The 21,819-nt window shown below is 43.3% G+C and overlaps 1 protein-coding gene across 1 annotated transcript in view; it reads right to left on the bottom strand.

Annotated features, from left to right (window-relative positions):
- LOC128406129 (nuclear pore complex protein Nup214-like) overlaps nucleotides 1–21,819 on the bottom strand; it is a 55,445-nt gene that overhangs the window by 16,540 nt on the left and 17,086 nt on the right. The window lies entirely within an intron of this gene.

Here is a 21,819-nt window from a genome sequence, read left to right as displayed (position 1 = left end):
CTGTGATCTATCTAGATTTCAATGAGGCTTCTGGCACCCAGTTGAGGAAAGGTGGGGCAGGATGCATAAATAACCAAAGAATTAGTGCAAACAACCTTAGAGAAGGCATTTATTTAAAAACATTTCTATCTTCTCTGACCCGGCTTTAGCCTTATTGGTGATTGGGCAGTCTGAGGATACTAAAATAGTCCAGTCAGAAACTTGCAGCTTCACATCTGGAACTAGCCAATCACTGGAAGACACTGGAGCTTTTGGAGAAAGGCTGGTTGGCTGGGATTTGGGAAAAAGCATTGTTAGAGGGCTTGACGTACCGTAGTAGAGTACAAAGAAGTTTGCAGAAATAAAGGATGAATTTGAGAAAACCAGGGTGTCTTTCTTGATTTATGTAAACCAGATCTGTCCTCCCTCAGCCTGCACCTCACTCTGCTGCATGCCTAGACCTGTCTCAAGCCTAACTCACAGTGGTGCTGGGAGGGCAAAGTGAACCTTCAAGCATTTTGTATACTGAAAAGGGTTATTTAATGATGGAAGTGGTTTCAAGAAAATGGGGCCAAAGTGGAAAGGGCTGTTGCTGTTCATGGGCTCCGAAGAGTCATCTGATTGGCCACTGTGAGAAAAGGATGCTGAGCCAGACAGCCCTTCAGTCGAATCCAGCCAGATTCTGCTTAACTATATCACGTTACAAATCTAGAGTCACATCTTTATTCAAGCAATATTGACTCAATGCCCTATTTTAATTTAGATGTGGCATTTGGGGAAGATGATTATTGCCTGCAGGGGGCCTGCTGGAGCCTCAACTGGTGTGCATGAATGATTGAAAATTGTCCCCAAAAAGGCTTCTTTAGTTTAATGAATGTGCTTGTTCCACTGGCTTCAGAGCTCAGAAGGGCTGCGGAAGATATTGATTTGCTGGCTGCTACACTTGTAGGGAGAGATGGCAGCTGCTTTTGGCAAAGATGTGTTGCTATTTTGAAGAGCATTGTCAAAAGTGTGTGTGTGTGTGTGTGTGTGAGAGAGAGAGAGAGAGAGAGAGAGAGAGAGAGAGAGAGAGAGAGAGAGGGAAAGAGAAATGCCTCGATATTAATTTCTTATAGCAAAAAAAAAAAAAGGCAGTATGCCTCTGATTCACTGGGCAACAATTTTTTACTTTTTGAATGTTGTCTAGATTTCTACAACTGCTTTAGGGTATTTTTGCATCAGGAAATGGCATCCGTTTCTCTCCATCAGGTCAGGTTTTTGTGCTATGTTGATTTGAAAAAAAATCAGATCTTGTGACAAAATCGATTACATTTTTGTGGCATTATCAGCTGATTTTTGTCAACACATATCATCCTAAATATGTTTTTAAGATAAAAAAATGTTTTTCCAACAACATATATTGATTACCTGATAGAAACATCGATTACTGTAAACTGAATGGTGGGCATTGATTTTTTTTAAATTTCTCTTTATTAATTTTCATACACACATATACAGACATATGTACAGAAAATAAATTCTTCACGGGAAAAGAAACAATAATAAGAACAACATAACTTAATTATAAGAAAACAAAAAAAAACCAAAGACAAACATGTAAATTATTGACTTCCCTCCACCTCAATTTTGGGTTATGTAATACATTTCCCCCCGCAGTTTTTCTTTAAAACTTTTGTATGTCGAGGGGTTATATTAAGCCTACTGTGATCTTTGGATTTTTTAAATCTACTTCAATATAGGTTATGAATTTATTCCATTCTTTAATAAACTTTGTTTCTTTCTGGTCTCTAATTTTTTGTGTTAATTTTGCCAATTCTGAATATTCAAATAACTTACTTTGCCAATCTCTTACTGTTGGGATATTGGTTGATTTCCAATTTTGGGCGATTAAAATTCTAGCAGCTGTTGCGTACTGGAATAAGGTCTGGTCCTCTTTCTTTATTTCATTGCCAATCATTCCCAGAAGAAAATTTTCAGGTTTTTTAACAAAAGTATATTTAAACATTTTTTTTTTTAGTTCATTATAAATGAGCTCCCAGAAGTTCTTGATTTTTTCACAAGTCCACCACATGTGGTAAAAACTACCTTCCTTGTTTTTACACCTCCAGCACATTTTATCTCCATTCTTATAGATTTTTCCTAATTTTACAGGGGTGATGTACCATCTGTACATCATTTTTTCCATGTTTTCTCTTAAGGCAACACAAGCAGTGAACTTCATATCTTTATTCCAGAGCTTAATCCAACTATCGTATTCCAAATTATATCCCAGATCTATCGCCCATTTCACCATAACTTCTTTTATTTCCTCGTCCTTCGGATCCCATTCTAACAGTTGATTATACATTTTTGATAAGAGTTTTGAATTTCCTTCCAGTATTTCTATCTGGAATCTTGATTTTTTTTCGTTTATCCCGATCTTTTTATCTTCTGTCCACAGTGCATTAATTTGATGGAATTGTAACCAACTTGTTAATTTATCTCCTAGTTCTTCATACGTTTTGATCTGCCAACCTTTTTCTGTTCTCACCAATAAATCTTCATATGTCCATCTCTTACCTTCTATGTTTGTTTTTTTTAATTGTTAAAATATCTATTGGTGACAACCACCAGGGAGTTTTCCTTTCAAGAAGATTTTTATTTCTTTCCCAAACCTCTAGCAGAGGTCCTCTAATGATGTGACTGGATAATTCCTTATGTACTTTTGCTTTATTATGCCACAAATATGCATGCCAGCCGAATCTGGTGTTAAAGCCTTCTAAATCTAGTAGGTCAGTGTTTTTTATTACAATCCATTCTTTAATCCAACAGAGGCATGAGGCCTCGTAATACAGTTTCAAATTCGGTACCACAAAACCTCCTCTTTCTCTTCTATCAGTTAAATCATTATTAATAATCAATTTTGCTTTCTGGCTTGAGTAAATAGCTTTTATCCCTTCCAGGAAGGCGCCCTCTATCCCTACTGTTTCTAGACATCTTACAAGGAATTGCCAAGATACATTATCGAAGGCCTTTTCGGCGTCAATAAAAATGAGTGCCGCAGGTATTTCATTCTTGGCCTCTAGATATTCAATGATGTTAATTATATGTCTTATGTTGTCTTTTAATTGTCTATTGGGTAAGAATCCGACTTGATCTGTATGGATAAGGTTTCTTAAACATTTCTTAAGACAGTTGGCCATTACTTCCGCAAATAATTTATAATCATTATTTAATAATGATATTGGTCTGTAGTTTTTCATATCTAATTTATCTGTGTCAGGCTTAGATATTAATGTAATATAGGCTTCCTTCCATGAGTCTGGTGTCTTTCCGCCGCTTAAGATGTTATTCGCTACTTCGCACAGCACTGGGGCTAAATATTCCTCTAGAACTTTGTAGTATTTAGCTGAAAGGCCGTCAGGCCCTGGAGCCTTTCCTAATTTCATTCTTTTTATCGCATCCTGGATTTCTTCAAATTTTATAGGATTATTTAATTGTGTTATTTCTTCTTCTGTTAATCCTTTTAGTCTATTTTCTCCTAAACATTTCTTTATTTCTGTGCTGTCTTCTTTTTCCCTTTTATATAATTTTCCATAAAATTTGATGAAATTTTCCTTTATTTTCTTAGGTTCTTCCACAATTTGCTCTTCTATTCTTAATTTGTTGATCATATTTTGTTTTTTTGTTTTTTCATAATTGCCACGCTAATAATTTTCCAGTTTTATTTGCTGATTCAAAGAATTTTTGCTTCCATATCTTGATTCTCCATTCTACTTCTTGGCCTACTAAATTTGAGTATTGCGTTTGTAATATTCTATAAGTTTGTTTAACCTGCTCCTCAGCTGGATTTATTGCTAGTTTTCTTTCACAATCTCTTAATTGATTGAGTATTTCTTCTTCTTTTTTGCTCTCTTAACTTTTTCCCATGGCTGTTCTGATTAATTAAAAATCCTCTTAACACTGCCTTACTGGCATCCCAAACTATCTCTATATTAGTCTCTTTATTTAAATTCATCTCAAAATATTCTTTTAACGTTCTTTTGGCCTTCTCAATTATTTCCTCATTTTCAAAAAGATAATCGTTCATTCTCCATCTGTATGTTCCTTGTAATCTGCTTTTTATCTCCAACGTTACTGAGCTATGATCTGAAAGAGTTCTGGGTTGGATTTCACATTTAAGTGCTCTTAATGTTAATTCTCTTGAGACCCATATTTGATCCAATCTGGCCCAACTTTGGTGTGGTTCTGACAGGTGTGTATATTGTTTCGTTGTTGGATTTTTATGTCTCCAGATGTCTATCAGATCTAGATTTTCCACCAGATTATTAAATGTTCTTGGTAATTTCCCCTGCTTAAGTTTTCTTCTTTTCACGCTTCTATCTATTTTTTTTAATGAAATATTTATTAAAGTTTTACCAAAAAAACCATAAGTTTACAGAATAAAGTTTTACAAAAAAACCATAGAAAATTAAAACAAAAATTAACAAACTAGAAAACACACATAGGAAAGAGAAAAAAAAGGAAAAAAGAGAGATACAGAGTGCAAGGAAAAAACTAATAGCTAAAAAGAAAAAAATTAAAAAATAAATCCATTTTTCAATATCTTTAGGCTCGTTTACTTATTTCCTTGACCTCCTCACACCTCCCCTTTTTGTACTCCCGTTTAGAAAAGCATTGTTGGGGATTCGCAGGATACTGGATAAGTCTGCAGGCTTCAACAGGATGATGCAATACTCTGCTGGGTCAGAGTGACTCAGCAGGAGTGTGATTAGTGTGATTGGCTATCACCTGTTTTTAAAGGAAAGCCTGTTTAACAGTGGGGGTGGTGGTTGTACAGTGGTGTGGTGGTTGTGCTGTAGTGTGGTGGTGCTGTGGTGGAGAGTATCCGTTTGTAAGTACTCTGTATGGACTGTTTCTTTTGTAAATGCCTGTATATAGCTCACATTAAAAAAGACTGCACTGGAAAAACCTGGAACTCTTAGTGTCTCGCTGAAAGCGCCACGTGGAATACGCGACAGGGTTATGGGCCCAGCATGCTTCCGCTGCGCAAGAGTGCAGGTGGCAGTTATCTAGCCGTGGGTGCTGGAGGTGAGCTGCAGGGATGGAGCAGTCCAGAACTGGTGTGTTGCTGGAGAAGCTGACGGCCACGAACTACAGCATCTGGTCAGTCCGCATGCAACACTTCCTCAAGCGTGAGGGCCTGTGGAAAGTGGTGGAAGATCCACCGCAGCCCCCTGAGGAGGATGAAAGGGATGAGAAAGCTTTGGCTACGATCATCCTTAGAGTGGACGACAGCCAGCTAGTCTACGTAGCTGATAAGGTGACGGCAAGTGAGGCGTGGAATGCGCTCAAGGCTGTCCATGTGCGAGAGACAGCTGGCTCACTGATAACACTGACCAGGAGACTGTACCGGTGTCGGAAGAAACCGGGGGACTCCCTGGTAAGCCACCTAAAATTCCTAACAGGCTGTTTCCAGGAGCTAGCCTTAAGAGGGAGGCCTGTGGGGGAAGAGGACAAAGTCTTTATAGTCCTGAGTTCCCTTGATGACAGCTATGATATGCTGGTCAACTCCCTCGAGTCGGTAGAGACTGATAAGCTGACTCTGGAATACGTTACCGGACGGTTGTATGCAGAGGAGGACAGGCGTGCAGAGCGAAAGATGACCTCAGCCCAGCTGTTGGAGCATCCCAGAGGGAACAACAGCTGGGAAGAGCAGGGGTGTCGGGAGCCGGAGAAACAGCCAGGAGGAGCTGCTGCAGACCAGCCGGTGGTCAGCAAAGTAAAAAGGTGTTTTTGCTGCAAGTCCAGTGGACATCTGCTGCGGGACTCCCCAAGAAAACAACAAAAACAGCAGAAGCACAAGAGGCAGCAGAAGGAGTCTACCACTTGGGTGTCTGCAGATGGTTAAGAAAATGAAGAGCTGTGGGTTCTGGACAGTGGAGCTTCTCAAACCTTTTGTAAAAGAAAAGGACTGCTAACTGATGCTAGGGCTTCAAACAAAAAACATGTAAGTCTTGCTACGGGCCAGAAAGCTAATGTAGTCTGTGAGGGGGAGGTTGTGTTCCCACAGCTGGGACACACATTCAGGAATGTGTTGTGTGTGCCTAGTTTGCAAAACAATCTCCTGAGCATTCCTGACTTGGCAAAAGCAGGCTTTGAAGTAAACTTTGTGGGAGATCAGTGCCAGATAAAGCAAAATGGGGCAGTGTTGGCAAATGCTAAGCTTAGAACTAATATGTATGTACTGCAGTGTGAGTCTAAGGTTGCGAATGTGCAAAATGTCCCAACCCATGATATGTGTATTCATCTCCTGCACAGGCGTCTGGCTCATGCTAGCTTTAAGGTGCTGAACAAAACATTAGAGTTGTGTGGGGGAATGAAAAACATTAAAAGTTGTGATAATTACTTAGACTGCAATATCTGCAAGGAGGTTAAAAGCAGGGCTTGCCCAGTAGCAAGAGCAAGCCAGAGAGAAACCAAAAAACCACTGGAGTTGATTCATGCTGATGTAACTGGTCCTTTTCCACCAAGTGTCTCCCACAATAAGTATTGTTTGATCCTAGTGGATGACTATTCTAGATTTGGCTGGGTCTATCCATTAAAGCAAAAGTCTGACGTTGCCCAAACTTTGAAGTTCTGGGTAAGAAGGGTAGAAAGGCAACTTGGCGAAAAGGTGTGCTCTATTCAGACAGACAGGGGAGGAGAATTTATGGCAAGCTCCCTAAGAAACTGGTTGCGTTCCCAAGGGATTAAACATAGGCTTACCAATGTGGCGACGCCTCAGGAGAACGGAGTAGTGGAGCGTAGGGGAGGTGTCTTGCAGACACAAATGAAAGCATTGTTAGCAGATGCAAATCTTCCAATTAAGTACTGGGCTGAGAGTATTAAGACCGCAAATTATATTGGGAATCGCTTGTGGTCAAGGGTACTAGATGACATACCCTATAAAATTCTCTATAACAAAAGTCCCAGTTTGCAACATTTGAGAATCTTTGGGACAAAGGCGTGGGTTGACATACCTGTAAAAAAACTGAAGAAAAGGTGGGAAAAGGGCACAGCAGTTGCTGTTTCTTGGGTATGAAAGTGGTACGAAAGCCTACAGGTTTGAAGATGATAAAAATCTTTTGAGTTATAGTCGATCAGCCAGCTTTAATGAGCAAAGAAATTGGCCCAAGATACATGCAAACCTGCTGCCAGAAAAAGTTTTACTGCCGAGCATACCTGATAAGGCAGTTGAAACAAAGCTGAGAATTGGCAGCTCTCCCAGAGAAACTGAAAGGGAGGAGGTAAAGACTGAGCATTTTTCTCCAGCTGCTAGCATAAAGCAGGGGAGAGAAGAAAGTGCAACAGGGACAGGAGGAGGTAGATCTACAGAGTCAATCCACCCCAAAAGCAGTCCTGAAGGTAGCCCAGGGGGTGAGATTAATGAACCAAGGAGGTCTGCAAGGAGTAATAAAGGTCAACCTCCAGACCGTTATGGGTTCCCAGCCACCATAAACCAGGTTTGTGTAACTGAGCCAGAAAACTTTGAAGAAGTGCAAGAGTTACCTACTCTAGAAAAAGAGGCGTGGTTAAAGGCAATGCAGGCAGAGTATAACTCTCTGCTAAACAACAATGTCTTTGTACCTACAGAATTGTCTGAAGGTAAAAAGCCCATAAGCTGTAAGTGGGTTTTTAAAGTGAAAAAGCTGGCTGATGGTAGTTGTCAGAGGAAAGCCAGGTTGGTTGCAAGGGGCTTTACACAAAGGAAAATGATACATTATGATGAAGTGTTTGCCTCAACAGCAAAGGCTGAAACAGTAAAATCAGTTTTAGCAATGGCAAGTCTGAGAGGGTTAAAAGTTAATCATTTTGATGTTGCCTCAGCATATTTAAATGCTCCTATTGATGCCGAGGTGTATTTACAGCAAATACCAGGTTATGAGCTGGAAAAAGACAGCATGGTGTTAAAACTGCAAAGGGCACTATACGGTTTACACCAAAGTGCACGTCTATGGCATGAATGCATAGACACAACTTTGAAAAAGATGGGATTCAAACAAAGCCTGGCTGATTCCTGTTTATATTCAGCAATGGTGCAAGGAAGTGTTTGTTATTTACTTTTGTATGTTGATGATATCTGTCTAGTAACAACTGCACAAAAGCAAGTGTCTTGGTTTATAAACAGCCTAGGTAACAAATACAAACTGAAGTATTTGGGAGAGATTCAGAATTACTTAGGAGTAGAGGTTCAGAGAAATGAAGAGGGCGTCTACTCTCTGAGTCAGAAGGAAAAAATCGAAAAGTTACTGAAGACATATGGAATGGAGAGGGCAAATGAGACTGACACTCCCATAACTACCCAGTACAAAAATGAACCAGAAGGGCAAAAATGTGAGAATGCAACAGCGTTTCATTCTCTGTTGGGTTCTCTGTTATATTTAAGTTGTTGGACAAGACCCGACATAACATTGGCAGTGCACATGTTAAGCCAAAGAAGTGCAGACCCGGCTCAGAGAGATTGGGTAGCACTTAAAAGAATCCTAAGGTATCTGAAAGGCACAAAAGATTACAAACTGGTGCTGGATACAGGATATGATCAGCAAGTGTATGCATACGCTGATGCCAGCTGGGGGGGACAGAGAAAATGGAAAGTCTACCACTGGCTATGCCATATATATTGGAAATGCCCTGGTTCAGTGGAAATCCCAGAAACAAACATTTGTTGCCACAAGTACTTGTGAAGCAGAGTACTCAGCCATAAGCGAATGTGTATCACAAATGGAATGGTTTGCTTGCCTAACAAAAGAGCTTGGAATACCTTCTGAAATGCCAATCACTGTGCTAAGTGACAACATGGCTGCACAACAGCTTGCCAACCAACAGAACTTTAAAAGCAAGAGTAAACATATTGCTATAAGATACGGAAATGTGAAAAATGCTTTGGAAAGAAATGTGTTAAAGGTACAGCACTGTAACACAAAATGTAATGTGGCAGATTTGTATACAAAATGTTTGGATGCTCCTAAATTTCGAGACTTAAGAGAATTATTAGGTCTCAAGCCTTTGACTTAAGGAGGAGTGTTGGGGATTCGCAGGATACTGGATAAGTCTGCAGGCTTCAACAGGATGATGCAATACTCTGCTGGGTCAGAGTGACTCAGCAGGAGTGTGATTAGTGTGATTGGCTATCACCTGTTTTAAAAGGAAAGCCTGTTTAACAGTGGGGGTGGTGGTTGTACAGTGGTGTGGTGGTTGTGCTGTAGTGTGGTGGTGCTGTGGTGGAGAGTATTCGTTTGTAAGTACTCTGTATGGACTGTTTCTTTTGTAAATGCCTGTATATAGCTCACATTAAAAAAGACTGCACTGGAAAAACCTGGAACTCTTAGTGTCTCGCTGAAAGCGCTGCGTGGAATACGCGACAAGCATTTCAGCAAATCCTTACCCTCTTTCATTTATCTTTACTCCATATCTTAACCTATTATAACTATATATTTTCATCCATTATCAATCCATATTTGCATATTCTTATTAATCTTATTACCAATGCCACTTATTTTCAATCCAACATCATTTTAACATTCATTAATTTTACAGTATTTCTGCAAATAGTCTTTAAATTTCTTCCAGTCTTCTTCCACCAACTCTTCTCCCTGGTCTCGGATTCTGCCAGTCATTTCTGCCAATTCCATATAGTCCATCACCTTCATCTGCTACTCTTCCAGTGTGGGTAAATCTTGTGTCTTCCAATACTTTGCAATCAGTATCCTTGCTGCTGTTGTTGCATACATAAAGTTCTATCCTTCTTTGGCACCAATTGGCTGACTATGCCCAAAAGAAAGGCCTCTGGTTTCTTCAGGAAGGTATATTTAAATACCTTTTTCATTTCATTATAGATCATCTCCCAGAAAGCCTTAATCTTTGGGCACGTCCACCAAAGGTGAAAGAATGTACCTTCATTTTCTTTACATTTCCAACATTTATTATCGGGCAAATGATAGATTTTTGCAAGCTTGACTGGTGTCATGTACCACCTGTAAATCATTTTCATAATATTCTCTCTTAAGGCATTACATGCCGTAAATTTCATACCTGTGGTCCACAACTGTTCCCAGTCAGCAAACATAATATTATGTCCAAGATCCTGTGCCCATTTAATCATAGCTGATTTAACCGTCTCGTCCTGAGTGTTCCATTTTAACAGCAAGTTATACATTCTTGAAAGTATCTTAGTTTTGGGATCTAACAATTCTGTTTCCAACTTTGATTTTTCCACCTGGAAGCCATTTTTTTTGTCCAAATTATAAGCCTCTCTTATTTGATAATAGTGAAGCCAGTCTCGCACTTTATCTTTTAATTTCTCAAAACTCTGCAATTTCAATTTGTCTCCTTCTTGCTCCAAATTTTCCCAATATTTCGGCCACTTGGCCTCCATATTGAGCTTTTTCTGAGCCTTTGCTTCCATCGGTGACAACCACCTTGGGGTTTTGTTTTCAAGTAAGTCTTTATATCTTATCCAGACATTGAACAATGCTTTCCTGACAATATGGTTTTTAAATACTTTATGTGCTTTAACCTTGTCATACCACAAATATGCATGCCACCCAAAAACATTATTAAAACCTTCTAGATCCAAAATGTCTGTGTTCTCAAGAAGCAGCCATTCTTTCAACCAGCAGAATGCTGCTGAGTCATAATAAAGTTTAAGGTCTGGCAGGGCAAATCCACCTCTTTCCTTTGCATCAGGTAGTATTTTAAATTTTATTCTGGGCTTCTTGCCCTGCCAGACGAATCTAGAAATGTCTCTCTGCCACTTCTTGAAACAGTCCATTTTGTCCAATATTTGTAATGATTGAAACAAAAATAACATTCTTGGCAATACATTCATCTTTATAGCAGCAATTCGCCCCAACAAGGAAAGCTTCAAATTTGACCATATTTCTAGGTCCTTTTTCACTTCTGACCAACATTTTTCATAGTTGTCTTTAAATAAATTCCCATTTTTAGCTGTCATGTTAATCCCCAGGTATTTCACTTTCTTAACCAATGTTAAACCTGTCTCATTCTGAAACCTCTCTTTCTCAATTGGTGTTAAATTTTTCTCAAGAACTTTAGTTTTTGACTTGTTCAACTTAAACCCTGCCACATGACCAAATTCTTGAATCATTTCTAGTACTCTTTTGGTACTAGATTCTGGCTCCTGTAAAGTCAGTACTAAATCATCTGCAAAAGCTTTCAGTTTATATTGTTTGGCTCCGACCTTTATAACTTTGATCAGACGGTCCCTTCTGATCATATTTAGTAGAACCTCCAGGATGAAATAAAGAGCAATGGGGAAATTGGACAGCCTTGTCGTGTCCCTTTCTCTATCTTAAATTCCTCTGCCACCACATTATTAACTATTAGTTTGGCCTTTTGTTCTGAGTAAATTGCACTTATACCATTTTCAAACCCTTGACCAACCCCCATCCCCTGAAGATTTTTCTTCATGAAACTCCAAGAAATATTATCAAAGGCTTTCTCCGCATCAAGTGTCTACCTGGGAGAAAGCCAGCTTGGTCCTTGTGAATCTCTTCCACTAGTACTTTTTTTAATCTTTTAGCCAAAATGTCAGCAAATATTTTGTAATCCACATTAAGCAGGGATATGGGGCGGTAGTTCTTAAGTTGTGTCTTTTCAGACTCACTTTTCGGTATAAGTGTAATATATGCTTCTTTCCACGACTCTGGCGCTTTTCCCCCCTCCAAAATTTCATTGCAAACCTCCTTTAGTGGTTGAATTATCCAGTCCTTCAAAGTTCTGTAGTATTTTGAGGTTAAACCGTCCGGCCCTGGAGATTTGCCCAACTGCATATTCTGGATGGCACCTTCTACCTCCTGTTCTGTAATTTTGTAGTTCAGCATTGTCTTGTTTTCTTGAGAGATTTTTTGTAATCCATTTGTTTTTAAAAATTGGTCTATATCAATCTCTTTCTGTGGCCCTTGTGTGTAGTACCTCTGGAAACATTTTCTAATTTCTACTGGATTCTGAATGTTCTTTCCTTCCACTTCCAGATTGGTAATAGTGTTAAGCTTTTGTCTTTTTTCATTTGCCAAGCTAACAATTTCCCACATTTATTAGCCGATTCAAAAGTCCTTTGTCTCATTTGTTTAATTTTCCATTCAATTTCTTGATTCGTCATCTTCATATATTGCACTTGATATAACTTTATATCTCTCAGAATCTCTTGTGAATTTGGTTTCACTCTCAATTTCTTCTCGCCCTCTTTTATTTTTCCCAAAATTTTCTCTTTTTTCTCATTTTGAGCTCTCTTTTTTATTGAATTCTGTTGAATCAGAAACCCCCTCATAACTGCTTTACTTGCGTCCCAGATTACTCTTTTTTCAATGGTAGTGTTCAAATTTATCTCAAAATAGTCTCTCAAAGTTTTTTGGGCCTTCTTAATAACCTCTTGATCTCTAAACAAGGTGTCATTCATCCTCCATCTGAAGGAACCGGTTGGTGTTAATTTCATCTCCATTTTCACGGCATTATGGTCGGAGCACGTTTTAGGGCAGATCTCTACTTTTCGAATCTTAGGTGCCAGTCCTCTAGTTATCCAGATTTGGTCAATTCTTGTCCATGTCATTTTGGCTTCAGAAAAGAAGGTTCCCTCTTTACCCAAGGGATTCCTAGTTCTCCAAATGTCAATCAAGTCCATATTGTCAGTCAGTTCAAAGAAAGTTTTTGGTAGTCTGCCATCTTTAGTAACTACCTGTCTCTGTGATTTGTCCATGTTTGTGGATACCACTCCGTTCATATCTCCCATCAAAATAATGTTGTAGTCCATATAATCCAGCAAAGTCTCATGCAACTTCTTAAAAAATTCAGATTTCCCCTCATTCGGTGCATATACTCCTACTATCAGAAATTTTTCTCCTCATGTTTGAATTTCAATTGCAACAAATCTTCCTTGATCATCTTTAAAAACAAATTTCGGTGATAGGCTCTCTTTTGCATAAATAACTACTCCTCGCTTTTTAACCTTGTCCGATGAAATAAACTCTTGGCCCAGTCTTTTATTAATCAGAATTTTCCTGTGTAGCCTCATCACATGTGTTTCCTATAAATAAATCAGGTCCAATTGTTCCTTTTTCAATAAATGAAAGACTTACTTGCTTTTTTCCGGGGAGTTAAGTCCATGAATGTTCCAGCTTAATAGTTGCAGAGACATGATGTATTTAAATCACTTTTCCTCCAACTGCTCCCAGTAAATCCTCTTGTTCTGACGGTGGTATCACTTTTTCTAACTTGTCCAGTCCCAAAGGTAGTGGTGCTTTGTCTAGTATTCCTGGTCTTAGGGCTCTTAGCTCTTCTTCACCTTCTTTTTGCAGGTCTTCTCCGTGGTCTCTCAGAAATTTTTCTTTATCCTCCACTGATCTTATTTTAAACTTTTTACCTTTAAAGGTAAAAGATAGTCCTTGGGGGAATTCCCACCTAAAAATGATTCTATTACCTTTCAGCAGGGTCACCAAATCTCCGTAGTTAGACCAAAAGATATTTCGGGATATCCTTAAATATCTCCGCTCTTGATTCGTTTATTTTCAAGGTATTCTGGAAGTGCAGACTCAATATTTTATCTCTTTCCTCTTTTGATCGAAGGGTAATGTAAAGGGAATTGGGGGTTGCTTGTGCATAAGGGGTGCTGCAGCTCTAGGCAACGTTGCCTGGCTAAACCTTTCCCTGGCTGGACAGCCCTTTCTCCATGGCTGTGTCAGTCACTGGCAGAATCCGTCAGTGGGCGTTTTCTGAACTTCTTCCAGCATAAAAATTCTTTCACCCCAAGTCTCCGCCTAGCCTCTCTGCACGGAAGTCTCCTGCGCAGAGTGGGCGTGCCCAATGGAGGTCCTGGGCTCTCCCCGCTGCTCTCTGTGGAAGAGTCTTGGAGCCCTCCCTCCGCAGTCTCCCCTTGCTTCCTGGTGTCCCTCCTATTTCCTTCCTCAAAGGAAGCTTGCTCTCTCTCCCTGCTGGTCCCTTCTCCTGCATCGTTAGGGAGCCTTACCTCCACTCTAGGCTCCGATGGCAGTTCCCTGACATCCACCTCCCCTCCAGGACCCCCCTCACCTCCGTTCTGTTCCTTTGGCCTAAATTCCTCCCTTTCCCCTGACGGTGATGCGGGGAATCCCTGGAAGGAGCTATCTCCCTCCTCCGAAGATTCAAACATTTCTCTCCACCTGCTGCTATCTCTTCGCACAGGGTACTCTTCCCAGTCCGATTCCTCTCCCCCGGATACCTCTCCTTCCTCCTCTTCGGAGGCCAGAAATGTTGGGATACTGCCAGGGAGATAAAGTCCATCTGAGCCCCCAAGCTCCGTGCCGGACGATCCATCGACCTCCCGTAGTCACGCAGTACCAGCAATTTAGCGACACTAAGCCTCAGGCTTAGTGCACACTCTAACAGCAGAATTCACACAGCAAAAAGTTGCACAAGCATGAGAGCAGAACATGCATATTTACAGTTTATTCAGCGTTGGTCAGAACAAAGAAGACATGACCGTCTGCTCCGACTGCACAGGCAAAACAGCAGAAAACGAAAGGAACAGACAACATAAACATCCTGTGAGACAGGAAATTACGCAGGCTGTTATACAAACATCCTGCTCCCTTTTAAGGTGGAACGGAAATATCCTAACATCCTCCCCCTTTCCGCGTAACCTGTAGTACCTGTGGTTCAACCCAATTGCAACCTTTGTGCGTAAACCTTAAGTTGTTCTCTGTTAACAACCTTAGACAACAGATCAGCAGGAATTTCATTTCCTGGCATGTAGGACACCTGAATGAGTCCTTTCTGAATACACTCTCTTGCACGATGTAGCTTAATCTGCAAGTACTTGGTCCTTTGCTTGCAACTCTCCGAGTTCAGCAAAGCCAAACAAGATCTATTGTCTTGATACACTTGTATAGGACATTTCACAGAAACCCCAATGTCCTTAAACAGTTGCATCAACCATTCACAATCCATGAGTGAAAATGACAGAGCATTGAGTTCTGCTTCACAGGAACTTAGGCTAACTGTCGTCTGCTTTTTGCACAACCAGTCAAACAGGCAGTGGTTGTACATGTAGCATACTCCAGAAGTGCTTGTACCATCCGTGGTGTCACTTCCAAAACTTGCATCTGCAAAGATTTCAAGACCTCCAGTCTTCTGACTGGTGAACCTCAGCCTGTAGTGCAAAGTCCCTTTCAAATACCGGGCTATGCGCTTCAGAGCTTTCCAATCCTGAACAGTAGGATTGTTAGCATGTCTGCTCAGCAGGTTAGTGCTTACAGCAATGTCAGGTCTTGAGCATCTAGCAATGAAATTTAACTTGCCTAGAATGCATCTGTACAGCGTTATGTCAGAAAACGCTTCAGCAGTACTATCTACCTGGTAACCTGTCACCATCGGTGTGTCTGCTGGGTTTGCATCAACCAAATTCAACCTGGTTAATACATCAGTAATTTTCTGTGTTTGGTGTACCAGAAAATTACCTGCTTGGTCCCTCTCCACCTGCAGAGAAAGATAGTTGGATACCTCACCAAGATCCTTCATGTCAAAGTGCTCCTTCAGTTGAGCTAGGGTGCTTTGGTAGAAAGCCTGATTCTTCCAAAACATCAGAAGATCATCAACAAAACATAAACAATACAGTTTGTTTTGCCCCTCCTCCTTGACAAACACACATGGATCAGCTTTGCCCTGGTGAAAACCTAGAGAAAACAACGTTTCAGTGAGTTTTGTGTTCCAACACCTGGCACTCTGCTTGAGACCATATAAGGATTTCCGCAGTTTACAGACCATTCCCTTCTGTATTTGCATTCCATCAGGTGGAAGCATGTACAGCTCCTCCCCCAAAATCCCGTACAAAAAAGCTGTATTAATGTCATGAGGGGAAACATGCAGTTTCTCCTCCGCAGCGATCTTGAGCATCAGCCGAATGCTCTCATATTTGACCGTGGGTGAGTAGGTCTCGTGGTAATCCTGCCCTGGTACCTGTGAAAAACCTCTGGCAACCAATCTGGCTTTGTGTCTGACAACCTTGCCATTCTGGTCTGTCTTGGCCTTGAAGACCCATTTGCTGCCAACCAGTCTCATCCCTGGGACTACCGGTACCAGCTCCCAAGTTTGGTTCCTGTTTAAGGAATCAACTTCAGCCTTCATGGCATTAAGCCATGGCTCAGCATCTTTAGAGGTTAACTCCTGTTCCTCTTTGAAGCTTGAAGGTTCCCACACCTTCTCTGAGCTACTAAGAACAGCAGTTGCCGTCTTAGCAAACTCATCAGCAAATCTCTTTGGAGGTTTGCCTTTGGTCGCCCTTTCAGACCTGCGAACCAGACGCAAGTCTTCTGGACTCATCTCCTCCTTCTTAGGAGAAAAATGACCAATGGTGAACAGTGGTTCTTCCAGTTCATTGTCAGACTCATCAGATGGTCTGACTGAGGCCTTTGCGCTCTTGTAGTCTGCTGTGTCATCACTGTCACTGACAGCAGCAGCAGCGCTGCCCACTGAACTGGAATTCGAACTCTGATCATCATCATCATCATCATCATCCTCAGTTTCCTCAGCATGATCTGCTTTCGTCACATCACCTACATCTTCCTCTGGGTACCTCTGGAAAATTCCCACATTTTCCCCCCACTTAGGATTGTACTCAACACTCCTTGTGAACTTTATGGATTTAGAGTTAGTCATCCATACCCTGTATGCACCTTTTTCGTACCCCATGAACAAACCATGTGCCCCACGCTTCCCAAGCTTGTTGCTTTGTGGGGTGTGCACCCACATGTCAGAACCAAAGATTCTCAAGTGCTTGACATTAGGTTTCTTACCAAACATCTTCTCATAGGGAGTGCAGCCAATAGGTGATGACAGTCTCCTGTTAAAAGAATAAACAAAATTCGCCAGAGCCTCCCCCCAAAACTTCTCAGGGAGATTGGCATCATGCAACAAGGTTTTTATCCCTTGCAGCAACGTTTGATTTGCTCTCTCCGCAAGCCCATTCATCCATGGCGATCTAGGCATTGACAAGTCATGCTGGATTCCCTTCTCAGTCAGGAAAGCTTCAAACTGCTGAGAAGTGAACTCCCCGCCTCGATCAGTAAACAGACAACCGATACGTTTACCGTGAGCATTCTCCAACCAAGCACAGAATGCCTTGAACTTAGGAAATGCTTGCGATTTCTGCTCGAGCATAAACACATGAATGTACCTGGAAAAAGAATCAATTAGAACCATGAAGTACCTTGCTCCTCCCAAAGAGGGCGCTAGAGGACCTACCAGGTCTGCATGAACTAGCTGGTAGGGTTTGGAAGCCTGCCTGCTAGACTCCTTGCCTTTTGGAGCAACCTTCACCTTGTTCTCTGCACAAGATACACATTTCATGTGAAATTTACAAGGTTTGATGTCCAAACCTTCAACCAACTCAGGCATCTTGGCTAGCGCTTGCCAAGAGAGGTGACAAAATCTTCTATGTGCATCGTGAATGCATCCTGCATGAAGAACCTTGTTAGTTTGTGCAACACAACAAGTATCAGCATCAGATATAACAGCATTGTCATCATAAGTTAGACAGAACAAACCATCCATCAACTTTGCATGCAAAATGTCCTCTTTGCCTTTTCTGATGACACAGACAGTCCTCTTGAAGGAAACCTCAAAACCACGCCCATTCAGCTGTGGTACACTAAGCAAATTGTCCGCAGCTCCTGGAACAAAAAGTACATTGCTGATGGTAGTATGCAGACTTGCAAGTTTCACAGTCCCAACTCCTGTAGCTTGCAAAGTCCTTCCATCAGCCAGGTGGACCTCTCCATCTTGAGGTGTGAAGGAGATAAACAGATGGCGGTCTTTGGTGAGATGGCGCGTCGCCCCAGAGTCCACAACAAACCTGGCCTTGGCCTTGTTTCCCACCGGCGTGGGCTTTTGCAGCTTGCCCCCCTGCTCCTGGCCATCAGACGTGCCTTTAGCCTTTGGTGGAGCTGTGCCAGCAAACATAGCCTTGTTTTCCACTGGCGTGGGCTTTTGCAACTTGCCCCCCTGCTCCTGGCCATCAGACGTGCCTTTAGCCTTTGGTGGAGCTGTGCCAGCAAACATAGCCTTGTTTTCCACTGGCGTGGGCTTTTGCAACTTGCCCCCCCGCTCCTGGCCATCTGCAGGCTTTTTCATTTGTTTACATCTGGCCTTCCGGCCTCTGCAAACGCTCTGACCTTGGTTCTCACGAGAAACAGAGCTCTCAGCTGCCGACTCCTTGGCTCCCCCTGGAGGCTGGAATGCTGCCTGGGATGACGTGGCAGTCTTCTCCCCCTGCAGCATGCAATCGGTGCCCTCAGCATCCCTGCACTCACTAGCATTCTGGGGAACAGCCAGGACCTCCGATGCATTCAAACACTGGGCTGGGATTATTGGCTGGTGGGCCTTTTTCAAAGCATCCCACATGTCACGTGCCGTGAGATTTCCAGCAAGCGTCTTTATTTCCTCCAGAGAGACGGATAAGACTATAATATCAACGGCCCTCAAATTCTGGCCCTGCCATTTCTCTGTCCGAGGAACTGGATTGGCTTCAGAGACAGTATGCCATACTCCAAACTGACGCAGCATACTCTCACACCATTCTGCCCAGGTCTGATAATTGTGCCAATTTAACTTTGGGCACTCAGTGGCCTCCGAAGCTTGGAAAATCTCCATTCCAGCTTTTTACGTGAGCCGTTATGCCTTCTAAGACGTCTTATCTCGGCAGCCCATAAATCACGATGCCTCTGGCTCGGCTCCCAGGCCAATTAGTCTTTGCCGGAAATCAAAGACGTATTCCGCGGCATCCAGAAAAGCCTCTGCTTTCACTTTTCCAGCACATACCTTTCAGCAGTCTGTCGCTGTCTTACTCTCCTGCAAGTGCCGTGAATCTGGGCCCGAAACCTGTTGTTGGGATACTGCCAGGGAGATAAAGTCCATCTGAGCCCCCAAGCTCCGTGCCGGACGATCCATCGACCTCCCGTAGTCACGCAGTACCAGCAATTTAGCGACACTAAGCCTCAGGCTTAGTGCACACTCTAACAGCAGAATTCACACAGCAAAAAGTTGCACAAGCATGAGAGCAGAACATGCATATTTACAGTTTATTCAGCGTTGGTCAGAACAAAGAAGACATGACCGTCTGCTCCGACTGCTCAGGCAAAACAGCAGAAAACAAAAGGAACAGACAACATAAACATCCTGTGAGACAGGAAATTATGCAGGCTGTTATACAAACATCCTGCTCCCTTTTAAGGTGGAACGGAAATATCCTAACAGGAAACCCCATAAAATCTTCTTCCTCATCTGTGGTGCCAAATTGCTCCTCCCAGAACCTCGATGTGGGTTTGGGCTTCCTAGGGAACCTGCCGTGAAACTCTCGCCGGAGATACTCATCCCTGATGTTTTCCGCAGGAACCCACGTGTTTTCCGATTCTGGTTCCCCCTCCCAAGCCACCAAATACTCCACTTGCCCCCCTCGCCATCTTGAATCGAGTATTTCCCTGGCTTGACTACTGAATTCCCTCTCCTCCACGTGTGGGTGAATGGGGACCACTCTCTCTCGCCCCGGCAATTCCAGTCCCTCCCTGTACGGAGAGAGTAGGGATCTATGGAACACCGGGTATAGTTTCATGCTGGTCGGCAACTTGAGTCTAAAGGCCACGGGATTAACCTGCTGTGTCACCTCGAAAGGTCCCAGCCTCCTTGGCCGCAACTTCTTGCAACCCCCCTTGAACGGTAACCCTTGAGTCGACAACCACACCCGGTCCCCTACCCGTATGGTTTCTCCTTCCCTACGGTGTTTGTCGGCCTGCCTCTTATACACTTCCTTGGCCCGTTCCAAGTTCATCTTAAGTTGTTGGTGTAAGGCCTCCATTTCTTGCACAAACTGCTCCGCTGCCGGCACACTCCACCTCTCCTCCCCTCCCCCTGGGAAGTCCCTGGGGTGACACCCATGATTGGCCATGAACGGGCTCATTCCCGTGGACACATGTTCCGCGTTATTGTACGCAAATTCAGCCAACGCTAGTTTCTCTACCCAATTGTTCTGTCTCTCGCTGACATAGCAGCGTAGGTATTGTTGGAGTATACTGTTCGCTCTTTCCGCTTGCCCGTTGGTCTCCGGGTGTCTGGCCGTTGAGAAGCTTACCTCGACTTCCAGCAAGCTCATGAGCTTCCTCCAGAACCTGGAAGTAAATTGCTTCCCTCGGTCTGACAAAACCCTCAAGGGGGCGCCATGCAGCCTGAAGATGTGCTCCACAAACAGCCTGGCCGTTTCCTCTGCTGTCACCACATGCGAGCAAGCGATAAAGTGGCACATTTTTGTTAACAGGTCGACAACCACCATGACGGCTGTTTTCCCCCTTGACTTGGGCAAATCGGTCATAAAATCTATGGATACCACCTCCCATGGTCTTCCCGGTGTGGGTAAGGGTTCTAGTAACCCCGCTGGCGCCGCCCTCTCCCCCTTTGCTCACTGGCAGCAGTCACACCCTCGTACGTACTCCCGTACATCTTCCCTCACCCTTGGCCACCAGAACTGCCTGGTGACCAGCAACATGGTTTTGTGTTGACCAAAATGCCCCGCCGTCGGGTTATCATGGAGCTGTTTGAGCACCCTTCTCCTCAAGTCATCCCCTGGTACGTACAGTGCTCCCCTGTAATACAGTACCCCTTCTTTCTCCTCAAAACCCCCATGGTTTCCCCCCCGTGCTCCTGAGTTCCCGATCTTGGTTTGTGCGAACTCGTCGTCCTTCGTCAGCCCGGCTAATTCTCGTCTCTCTACTAATACTCCCCCACACACCCATCGGTTCTCGGGGATCACATGTCGGGCTTCTGGTGGTCCTTCCCTTTCCATATACTCCGGCTTCCGGGAGAGGGCGTCTGCTCTGACGTTTTCCTCTCCCGGTACGTACCGAATCTCGAAGAAAAACTTGGAGAACTCCTGAGCCCATCGCACCTGTCGCTGGTTGAGTACTCGTGCAGTCCTCCAGTATTCCAGGTTATTATGGTCCGTGCACACCTGGATCTTGTGCTGCGCCCCTATTAACAAATGTCTCCAGCGTCGAAAGGCTTCATAAATTGCAAGCAGTTCCTGGTCATAGACCATGTAGTTTTGCTCCGACTTGCTCAGCTTCCTCGAGAAGAACGCACACGGTACCCAGCTGGACTGGTCTCCCGGCTGGAGTAGCACCGCCCCTACAGCTCGGTCTGACGCGTCTGTCTCCAGCCTCATTGGCTTCTGCAGATCCACGTGCAAGAGCTGCTCTTCCGAAGCGAAGGCCTTCTTCAGCCTTTCAAAGGCCTGCTGTGCATCTTCCGTCCAGACGAATTTCTTTTTGCTACTGAGACAATCTGTGATGGGCGCTGTCAAGTGGGCGAAGTTCTTGATGAACTTCCGGTAGAAGTTCCCAAACCCCAGGAACCTCTGTATGTCCTTCCGGGTCTTGGGGGTCTTCCATTCCAGCACCGCCTGCACCTTTCCTGGGTCCATAGCTAGGCCCTTGTCCGACAACCTGTATCCCAAGAACTCGACCTCTCGGGCGTGGAACTGGCACTTCTCCAGTTTGACCCACAACTGATGTTCCTGTAGCCTCTTTAGCACTTCCCGGACGTCTCTGACATGCTGCTCCTCGTTGTCCGAATAGATTAACACGTCATCTAAAAAGGCCACGCAATTCTTGTACAGCAGGGATCCCAACACGTGGTGCATGAAAGATTGAAAGCAGGCGGAGCCCGACTGTAATCCAAATGGCATAACTAAGTACTCAAAGGCCCCCAGGGGGGTGAACATGGTGGTTTTCCATTCGTCCCCCTCCCTCATCCTAATCAAATTCTACGCACCCCGAAGGTCCA

This window comes from Podarcis raffonei, chromosome W (genome assembly GCF_027172205.1).
Source record: "Podarcis raffonei isolate rPodRaf1 chromosome W, rPodRaf1.pri, whole genome shotgun sequence".
NCBI lineage: Eukaryota > Metazoa > Chordata > Lepidosauria > Squamata > Lacertidae > Podarcis > Podarcis raffonei.
This window is presented reverse-complemented; position numbering and strand designations above follow the sequence as displayed.